The sequence below is a fragment of the Fundulus heteroclitus genome, chromosome 12, assembly GCF_011125445.2.
Source record: "Fundulus heteroclitus isolate FHET01 chromosome 12, MU-UCD_Fhet_4.1, whole genome shotgun sequence".
NCBI classification, from domain to species: Eukaryota; Metazoa; Chordata; class Actinopteri; order Cyprinodontiformes; family Fundulidae; genus Fundulus; species Fundulus heteroclitus.
This window is the reverse complement of record NC_046372.1, coordinates 24,519,272-24,529,564: the sequence shown is the minus strand read 5'-3', so window position 1 is coordinate 24,529,564 and position 10,293 is coordinate 24,519,272. Positions and strand designations below refer to the sequence as shown.

Below are 10,293 nucleotides of genomic sequence, written 5' to 3'. Positions count from 1 at the left end.
TATATCAATGTGTGCGTCTGGGAGAATGCCGCTCTGGTGTAAAGCGCTATGAGTGATTGGTATGACTAGAAAAGCACTATATAAATTCAGTTCATTCAACAACTTTGCTTTGAAACATTTTATTTTGCTCCATAATTGTGTAGCATTACAGAGTGCAGGCTCTTTTTGAAAGGTTTTCAGGAGAAAAATATCAAGCAAAAACATTTTGTGGCTCTCTAAACATGTTAACTAACTTATATGTTTATTTTCCCGGCTGCATATTGACGTTAGCCAGGACTGCATGTGTAATTAAATTCAAAGAAGCTTTTCTTAGAGTAAAAGCTTGTAGAACTCAAGCCTCCAATTATCTCCTTCTGATCAGGAGCGTGAATCTTTTTGTTTCTGAGGATGGCAAAACAGCAGCACAGTAGGAAGAGGGAAAAACAATTCACAATGTCATCTAACAATCAAACTTTTCATATACTATCACTTTGCAACAAAGCACGAATCAGCATTCCTGCTGCCAGCGCTCTGCTGGTGATCCCTCTCTGAGCACTGAACAAATTGCTCCACGCCGGAGATAAGATAACTCAGGCGTCAAGGATTATTGACTGTGCAGACTAAAACTGAATATAAAACTAAAATGGTATTGATTTGGCTCCTCAGAGTCCCTCTTTATAGCATAGTTACCATTTCTGAAGCACATAAAAAGATATTCTAGAGTTATAAATGTGCCGCACACAGAGCGAATGCTGTTACTCTCCTGTTGGGTCAGTTTTATGAGACATTACCCCGAGTTTCCTGCTTCTCCTGCAACATTCATCACACAAAGTTGTTTAATGAGGCTGGTGTTTCTCACTTTATTGCTTAGCCAAGAGTTTGTAAAGTCAAAACACAAAAAAAAATTAGTTTACTGAAGTATTTTTTTGATCGTGCAGCCTGTGTTCAGTGTTGGGTTGGAAAACAATAGAAAGAAAGGAGGGATATGTTCTATGTTTAAAGTTGAGGTGTGAGAATAAACAGAGCACAGCGACAGGGAAAGCTGGGTGGTCCTTTCTGATGTGTTTTCACCTTGTCTAGACATGTCACCCTAACAAATGGATTTAGAACCAAAGTTATTAAAGAAGGCATTAACTTCTCTTTCAGCTCAGATGTGGTTTACTTTTGGATCTGTCTTTTTTCATCCCTCGTTTTTAAGTATTTTCCATCCAGGCGGGCTTTCCTGTTATCCTGTAAAGTGGTTCTGAAGACAGCTTTCCAGAGTTTAAGGGGGGATTTTTGCTGGGGGGGGCTTTTTGTGCTCATTTTCATATACTTTATGTTTGTTTATAGGCGACTTAAAGTTAAAATCATCCTTCCAAGTCTGCTTGGCTGAAAGCAAAACCTTACACCAGAATGTCTCTAGTGATCATATGAGCCGTGCACGATTATGCAAGCATCTGTAAGAAGATTGATATCACAACTTCTAAATTTTAAATCACAACTCAAATCTGTTTAAGACTGCCTATTCTCTTTAATTATCAATTTCCCTGTCCCAGCCTCGGTATTTTTAAAATTTTTGATTTTGTTTCTGACATTCTGTTTTTTACCCTTCTGTACGGTGACTTTGAGTGTCTAGAAAGGCGCCTTTTAAATAAAAAGTATTATTATTATTATTATAACAATTTTATACTGACAGATGCTTGAGAGCTTTATAAAAACATGCATCATTACAATTCATTTAATCAAATTAAATTGTGCTATTTTTAGTTTTTAATAGTTTATTAAATTAAATGGGGTTTGCATGTTCCCCCTGTGGATGTGTGAGTTATTTCCGGTTATTCCGGCTTCATGGCACAGTCCAGAATTATACATGTTGGGTGAATTTGTTTCAGTTTTTCACAGTGCTACCAACTGAGCCGCTGTGCAGTCTTGAAGAGCTTTCAGGCTCACAAGAAGAAAAGAAAAACCTGCCCCTGTGCCTTTTATTGTAGTGGTATTATACAGGGTTTCTATGGTGATACATTCCTGTCTATATGTCTATTTAAAGCTTTGTAACATTGTTAAATAATGGAAACACCATGGGTCTAAAGGAAAAATGAATAGAAACAACAACTCACATGTATGCTATGTATTGGATACAAAAAGTGAAAAGCCTTCAAATTCAAAAGGTTTGTTTCGTCAGGAGATGAGAAAAATGCTCAAGTTTTTGCAGATGTTAGAAACATTTTTACCCCAACGTTAAATTCACAAAAATACAGAACAGATTCTGCTCTTGTGCTGATAATCAAACAAAGGTAAAGCTACAGTGGACAAACAATGTTAAAAACTAAGTGCACCCCCAGTATTTAAGGCTAACTCTTACGTCGTTCCAACGGTTCATTGAGATTTCCAGATTTTTTTTTAACATAATTCTGTTAAAGTCCCACTTTAACAGAATTATGTTAAATTGCAGTAAAAGTTAGATTACAGTTTTAGGTGAAGCAGAGATTTAAATATAAACATAGATTTAAAATACACTATAAAAACAATTGAAATGTAAACAATGCATTTCAATGTTTGTGTTGAGATGCTTTGCTTGGTCTTCTCCAAACAAGGAGTTGTCAAACCCCTTAAGCCCAGAGGATTTCAGGGCAATTTTATATGAGAAATTATATATCTTTATAATCCAGGCCAGGACCATCCACACCTTTGTGCATGCATTATTAATTTGTAAATGTAGTATTGTGGGTCTCCTCTGTGCTCTCTTTTCCTCAGCAGCAGCTGTGGTGTGCCTGTGAGACAGTGCTGAGGGAAGTAGAAGCTCACAAGCTTAGTGCAGTGACTCCAGAACGATTGGTGCTTTCACATAAAGTCACCATTAACACAGGAAAAAGTTGCTAGACTTGTTACTAGTCACATTTTGAAAGAAAGTGGCTAAATAAAGCAAGTAAAAAAAGTAAAAAAAAAAAATTCTTCGACTTTCCGAGGGGAGTAAGCATGTCTGTGCAACGAAGCATTTTTAATAGACAGTTAAATGGCATTTTGTTTGTTTAAAGTAAAACAAAGTATTTTAGGAAAACAAAGTAGGGAATTGGTTTGTAGACATTCTAGGTCTATATTGGAAAGAAAAAAAACATGAAAGTTTCTGACCTACTTTAAAGCATGATAAAATAGGCGTGGGTCTGCTGGGCCCGAAATTCATAAACGTTTTCACGCTGCTCTCTCTATCCAAAAGTGTAATAACCCATTAGTCTTTCAGATGCAACTCTGCACACTAAAGTTGTGCCACTATATTACTTTTAGACAGAATAGGCTTTTCTGTCTAAGTGTCCCTCTAACCATCCTGTCATGGCCTTATAACCTTTCCCAGACTGTTGAGCAGCAACAGTGTTTTCTCTAAGGTCATTGCTGATTTCTTTCCATCCTAGCATTGTGCTAACACACACCTTTTGGCTCTAGAACACCGAAACTGACAAAATCCTGCTTATATGGCGGTGGTCACAGTAATTATGATCAGTTAATCGACTGTATTGGAATAGGAGTGGCTGGCTGCTACTTTCCCTCTCAGCAGTGTTTCATTTAGCTTTTCTTGTTAAATTATTGATAACAATAATAAACTTTAATCTGTCAGTATGATTGGACGGAAATGATTATATATTTCTGTATATAACTTGGATGTGTTTGTTCTATAAAGGGTTGTGAAACCATATTTGCTGTTTGGAACGCCGCCTCATAAAAATAAATGAACTGAACTGAATAAATAATGACGCTGAGATTGGAGTTGTGTTTTTGTACCCTTCAGGTTAGAATCAAAATTAATTTGGAAACTTGTAAGGACAAGGTATGTATTTAAACAAAAATTTTACTTGTATATGGAAGTATGGGAAGCCAAGACGGAAAGTTTTTTTTGTGAAACCTTAATTATCATTTTAGCTTAAATTTTTTTATGGAGACTTGGTTTCAAGAATATTGGTTAAAATCTTTGCCAAGTTGCTCACTTTAGTGCACCCAGTCCCCGCTGTCAGTGGGCTTTTTAATAATCTAACAACATCCTAAATTACAAAGATAAACAAAGCCAAATTAAGATATCTGCACAGAAACGTTTGTGACAGGACCCCCTAACCAACAAAGAAGTTTGTCTTATACACCCAAACCCAGCTTCGTCTGGACAGGTCCAACATCTCTCAGCTTCTTTCCCAAAGCTGTGAAGGCAATCATCCCCTGCTGAAAACCAAATAAAACACCAGCCCAGTTCATCGTCTGTTAGATGTTTACAGACAGGACCACCGGATTATAAGGCACGTTGTGAATTAAAGGCACGTTAAAGTGTGTAATATCACTCCTTGAGTACATGCGGACCTCAGCGGAGTTAACTACGCCCGAGTATGTGGGGGGCTTTGTATGAATGATCTTCTAGTTTAGAAATTACAGTCGGGCAGTCTTGAAGACAGCTCAGGGGTCCTATCAGGTAGTGACACAGTGTACCGTAATGCTCCACAGATCCATTAAGCGGAGCATTACCACATAAAATCTGTCAATAAGCACAACTTTAATCATATATAAGGCACATTGGATTATAAGGCGCACCATTGATTTTTGAGAAAATCTAAGGATTTTAAGTGAGCTTTATAGTCTGAAAAACACGGTAAACAAATGCTAAGGACTATTTGCACGTCTTTAACTTCTCAGGAGATGTTGTAGTTGCATTTAACTTGAACATTATGTCTTGATTTGTGTCTGTTCATTATGTGTGAATTCTGAGCCAGAGTCTCACCAAACGTTCAGTGTTGTTACATAATGACAATCAAGATTCTTGATTAAATTATGAAGAAAAGGTTGTTAACCAAATTTCTTTGGTTAATTTTCATTACCCGCACCCAGAACTGATTACTGCCCGGTTCCAATCTTTGGTTGGTTGGGTTTTAGTTTTCATTTGTGCTTTTGATCATTTCATTTTTGTTAATGTACGTTCAATTTGGTCTTGCCATATTCAGTTAATTTCTCTGTATTAATAATTGTTAGAAAGGTGTTTCCATATTAGTTAATTCCTTTACGTTTAGTTTCTCAGCTTATTACTGTGTTCTATACTTTGTGCATTCAGATTTATTTCTCTTAGATCAGTGTTTTTCCATTGGTTAGTGGTTTCTTTGTGTTCATTAGTCTCCTGCCTTCAGTCTGCCACGGCCGTTACACGTCTCCTCTGGTTAGCTCATCTGGTTCCTTTGTCATTTTCAATGCCTGCCTCAGTATTTGATTTTGAGGTTTTTCATTGTATCTTACTGGATTCTTCTCTTACACTGCCTGATTGTCTGTGCTCCATGTCCTCTTCGCCCAACTGTTGTCATTATTAATGCTCACCCAGACTTTCTATCTGCATTTTGGTCCCGCTAACAATCTACAAGACTGTGTTAGTCATTGTTTGTACTGCCATTTTTTCGACTTTTCGTTGCGTTCGCCTGTCTGCTAAGCTCAAAACAACCGCGCCTGGCTTGACGGAGAAACCAGAACAGCTGAGCATCTTTATGACAGTGCACTTTTACTTTCGCCCTCTGGGGGGAGCCTCGCTGGAAAATCAACCATAGTATACCTTTAAGAGGGCAGAAAATAACCAACAACATCTAAAGCTCTGCAGGCTTCGCTGCCTCAGTTACGGTCAGAGTTCACGATTCAACAATAAGAAAGAGAAATTAGCCAAAAATGGCCTCCATGGGAGAGTTCAAAGATCAAAACCACTTATGACCCAAAAGAAGAAATGACCCATCCCATGTTTACCATAAAATGCCCTGATGATCCCCAAGACTTCTGGGAAATTATTCTGTGGCCTGACGAGGCAGAAACGGAGGCCCGGTTACATCTGGTGTAAAACGAACACAGCATCTCAGAAAAACCCGCCATGCTGACAGTCCAACACGGTGGTGGCAGTGTGATGGTCTGGGACCGTCTTCCTGCTTCAAAACTTAAACAATTTGCCATAATTAATGTAACCCTGCATTCTGCTGTATAGCAGAAAATACTGAAGATGAGTGTCCGACCACCAGTTTGAACTTAAGCTGAAGCGCATTCGTTTTTTCCCCCCTTTTTCTTGTTTTTAGCTAAATTTATCAATGAACTCCTACATAGATAAAAAAATGGCCAATACAGACCACAAGTATTTTTTCCAAGAACCATTACTAAAAAGGTTTGAATTTTACCCACATTTTTCACAATGTCAGGAAAACATCTAAAGAAATGAAAGAAATTTGAAGGAGCCACTTCTGCCTCGTCAGCTTTTCTGAATTTCAGCAGCCTGACTGAGTATCAGGTGAGTCAACGCTGAAACGTTGCTGTTTAAAGGTAAAGACAGCCTGGAAGGACCAGCGATGGAGGTGAGAGGCGCTGTCAGGAGGAAACACAGGGAGAGTGAGAGCATGATGGACAGAGAGAAGGTGAGAGGAGACAGCAGACGGTGAGAAATCTGGCTCTTATGGATGCTCTCAGAAAATGATGCCTGAGTGTGACAGACACTGTGCCTTAACGAGTTATGCAACGGTGACGGCACAGAATGAAATCCCAGACTCTGATTAGCCAGGTGAGAAAGGAAAGAGAAACTTAAAGTAAGAGTTTGAGAGAGTTAAACAGGAAGCATCATGTTTACAGATTTAAACTAGAATAAAATGATGATGACAGCTTATCTTGGGCCCAAAAGTGCCTTAGAGTACTTTAATAAACTGTGTTGGCTCAGCGAGGCGGACTTCAGATCAGTGTGCGTGTTTGCAAACAACCATAAGAGTTTAACCGGCTTATGTGGCGTCTGTAGCACGAAGCGGGATTAGTGGCTTAAGGAGGCGACTTCCAGCTAAAGTCTCAGTTTTCAGAGTCACGGAATGACTCCACTTCTTCTTCTGAGTCTATCAGTGTGGAAACCTGCGCAGGAATCCAAAGTTGCTCCGTAGCAGGAAATCAATACGTGTAAAAGCAGCGCCGCCTGACCAGGCAGGTCTCCAAGCGAACGCTGAGCGCGCTCAGCAGCACTGCTGGGAATTTCTCAGAGAATCTCAATGAATTTAATAAGGTCAGGTCTGACAAAAAAAAGTCTATGTCTGCTGACCCAAACAACCCTTGAGGTGAGAGTTGTGCCTCATTTTGGAACCAAACGGTTGAAGAAGCCTTTCACACCTGCAGCTTATAAAAAGGACAATATTCACAGAGCATATTTCAGCATATTTTAACAAAAAACTGTCTGATCTTGACAATACCAACATAAATAAATCATAATTTGGCCTTTCAGCAGATTGCATATGTCTGACACAATAACAATCTCTGGGCTTTTATACAGTGGGGTCCACACGACCATATATGGAGTGACGATGTGCCTCATGGAGCAGCCGAATGCAATGACCCAGCGTTTAAAACTGATATCAGATTGTTTAGTTCGCCCTTCATGTTTTAGATGCATCTCTATTCCAGCACACCTAAGTCTAATGACTGTGTTACCTAATCCACCATCAAATGCTGCAGAAGCCTGTGAATCAGGTGTGTGGCAGCAGGAAAACACCTGAAACAAGCTTAAAAGTGGGTTCCTGGGTCCTTAGCGCCCCGGTTTAGTTCAGCAACAAGACTTTTCTAATATAGTTATGCCAAATTAATATATAGGCGCTTCCTGCTGCAAAACCGCAAAGCAACACAGACTAGAGTCAGATAATTCAGGTATTCATACTCCTAAAACTTTTTACATATTGTATCAGATTTCAGACCTTAAAGAGACAGTGTGTAACTATTTTAGCTTTTAATAAGGAAAAATCAAGTATTGCTTTTATAAATGCATATTCTGGCAGAGTCTAAATAACCTCGCATCAAAAATTCTCGTTCTCATAGCTTAGAACTAGTAGTTTATAAATACATAAATGGCAGTGCTATTTCTTATTTCAGTAGCTGAAAGGGGACAAACTTGTCAGCCATACGTGTTTTCCCCATCTGCCTTCTACATGGAGATATGCTGTTGGTGGAGGAGGAATAGTAAACAAGCAAAGACGACCGTAGATCTTTCTATTTGCCCTTTTCTGTTGAAATGGAGGACCATTCATACTTATTGCCCAGTGAGAGGGAATAGAAAGTAACCAATAAAGGAAAAAGAAGTGAAGTATATTGGCGGAGCTATTATTACCAGGTGGAGTGAAGATAATTCATCAGGGAGCGGGGATCCAAAACAAATGTGGAGGTTGCAGCTTTCTACTGGACAGGTATTATGGGAATATTATTCTGAAGTCACTTTGGCCTCTCGGCACTCGGACCTGCTGATTGCAAGGCCAAATGCTGCGTAGCTACTATGTGGGATGATGATTGTCTATGATAGACTGTCTTTGTTTTGTCTCATGCCAAGGCCACTGTGGAGTATTAGGGAGAGCCGAAAGTGAGGAGGGGCAGAAACAGACAGACGCAGACTGCAGCGAGACCGTGGGGTGCGATTACTTTCCATCTATGTGATCTCTGCTCTGTTTCTCAGTAAAAGTTCTGGAACTTAATCACTCCACCGTTTCCTTATTCAATAACTCTGGGAAGCCAGTTATTGTTTAGAATTCCAACCACAACAAGTAAGTTAATTCAACATAACAATGAAGTTTATATTTCATTACAAATAGGACAGCTTGGTCCAGCCAATACTCTGTCCTCCCAAAAAAAAAACAGAAATTCACAGAATTTACAAGCGGCTTTAGAAGCAAACAAGCAGACTTAACAGCATTGCCAGAAAACCATTTCACATGATGGCCGTAGCTGTTAGCTATTAACAGTAGGTAATACATTAAGCACATGTTTACATCGTCACATTTATGACACTCCACGGCTTCCGTAGCGGTTATTATGCGCTTAACGGCGAGGTCGTTTGTAATTCATGTGTCCCCCAGTGTGAAAATCTTACACACTGCGGGACATGAAACTCTTCATGATCGTAAAGAAAAATTATGATTTTCATATTAAATTAGACTCTACAAAGCCTCCTTTGGAGTATGCCTTTACCCGTTTTACACAGATGTGGGCATCTCTGGTGAGAATGATGAGCGGCTGATGTTTGAAGGTCACTCTGTAGGAAGGCTCATGAGCGAGGAGTGTGTCTTTATGGGACGCTTTGTGCAAATCTGCCTTTTTATGTAAATGTTTTATTCATCTTTTATCGAGTCTTTTTACTTTTATCTGTTGGTTTTGTCTTTTAAATTGCAAAAACAGGTACAAACCGAACTGTCAGGGCATGCAGCCTTAAGTGACGTCACCGACTTGTATAAGAAGAGGTCAGTGAAAAAGGTCAAATTTATCCTGGTAGATCCAGCCCACCCACTGCATGACGAATGTAAGCTGCTTCCATTCAGACGCAGATATCTGCTGCCAAGATTCGAGACTAATAGACTAAAACGTTCACTTATCCCTGCTGTGATTAGATTTTTTTAATAACATAGTGTAGCTTTGGTGTGCATGTTGTTTTGTTACATGTCTGTGTTTTACTAAGGGCCGCTCAATTGATCGCCTTCTGGTGACAATACAAGTTTTGCATGTTCTTCTTTTCATAATATCTCAAGCTTGGGATTGAGAGCATCCGTGGATGCAAATTTTGCATACATTATTTTCAAGTGTGCAAAAATTATCATTTAGAATTAGGTCTGGACTTGGACTAGGCCATTCTGACCAACTGTTTTGATTGTAGCTCTGGTTGTATGTGGAGGGTTGTTGTCCAGCCAGACAGTTTATAAGTATCCTGCAGCCTCTCACATGCTTTCTTATAGAATCTATCAGTATTTGACTCGATCCACCTTCCCATCAACTCTGACCCTTTTCTCCGTGCCTGCTAGAGAAAAGCGTCCCCACAGCATGATGCTTCCACCAACCATTCTTCACCGTGTGCGTGGCAAGTGCCACACAAAGTGTTTTGTTTGTGTGCAAATAAAGTCAAATTCTAGTCTCGTTTGACCTGAGGACCTTTAATTCTCGTTGCTTTGTTCCCTATTCGAAGTTCTTCAGCTTTAACAATTGAGCCATACTGCCACACCTCCAGATTTGTGGACTACATGAGTTATTCTGCTTGTCAAAACTTGATGCAATCTGCTGGGTTTCCTTATATAGGAAACGTTTTGACCAAGCTGGAGGATTTGATTGAATTTAATACCTTGAGATAAATGGTAAATGGTCTTTATATAGAAGCCGAGCCTACTGAGAAAAAGAAAGAAACTGCTTAGAAGAATAACACACAAAACGTAAAAGTTTGTCCTGAAAGATTAAAATCTTTTCATTTTGGGTCTTCCCTAGCTGTTCAAGTGTGGATAACTTTTGTTTATTTTGTGGTTTTGTTTTTCTATATAGCTCTAAAAAAACTGAATTGTTATGTGC

General features: G+C 39.2%; 1 protein-coding gene across 1 annotated transcript in view; it reads right to left on the bottom strand.

Annotated features, from left to right (window-relative positions):
* fras1 (Fraser extracellular matrix complex subunit 1) overlaps nt 1-10,293 on the bottom strand; it is a gene marked incomplete in the record, with an annotated part of 388,110 nt that overhangs the window by 183,483 nt on the left and 194,334 nt on the right.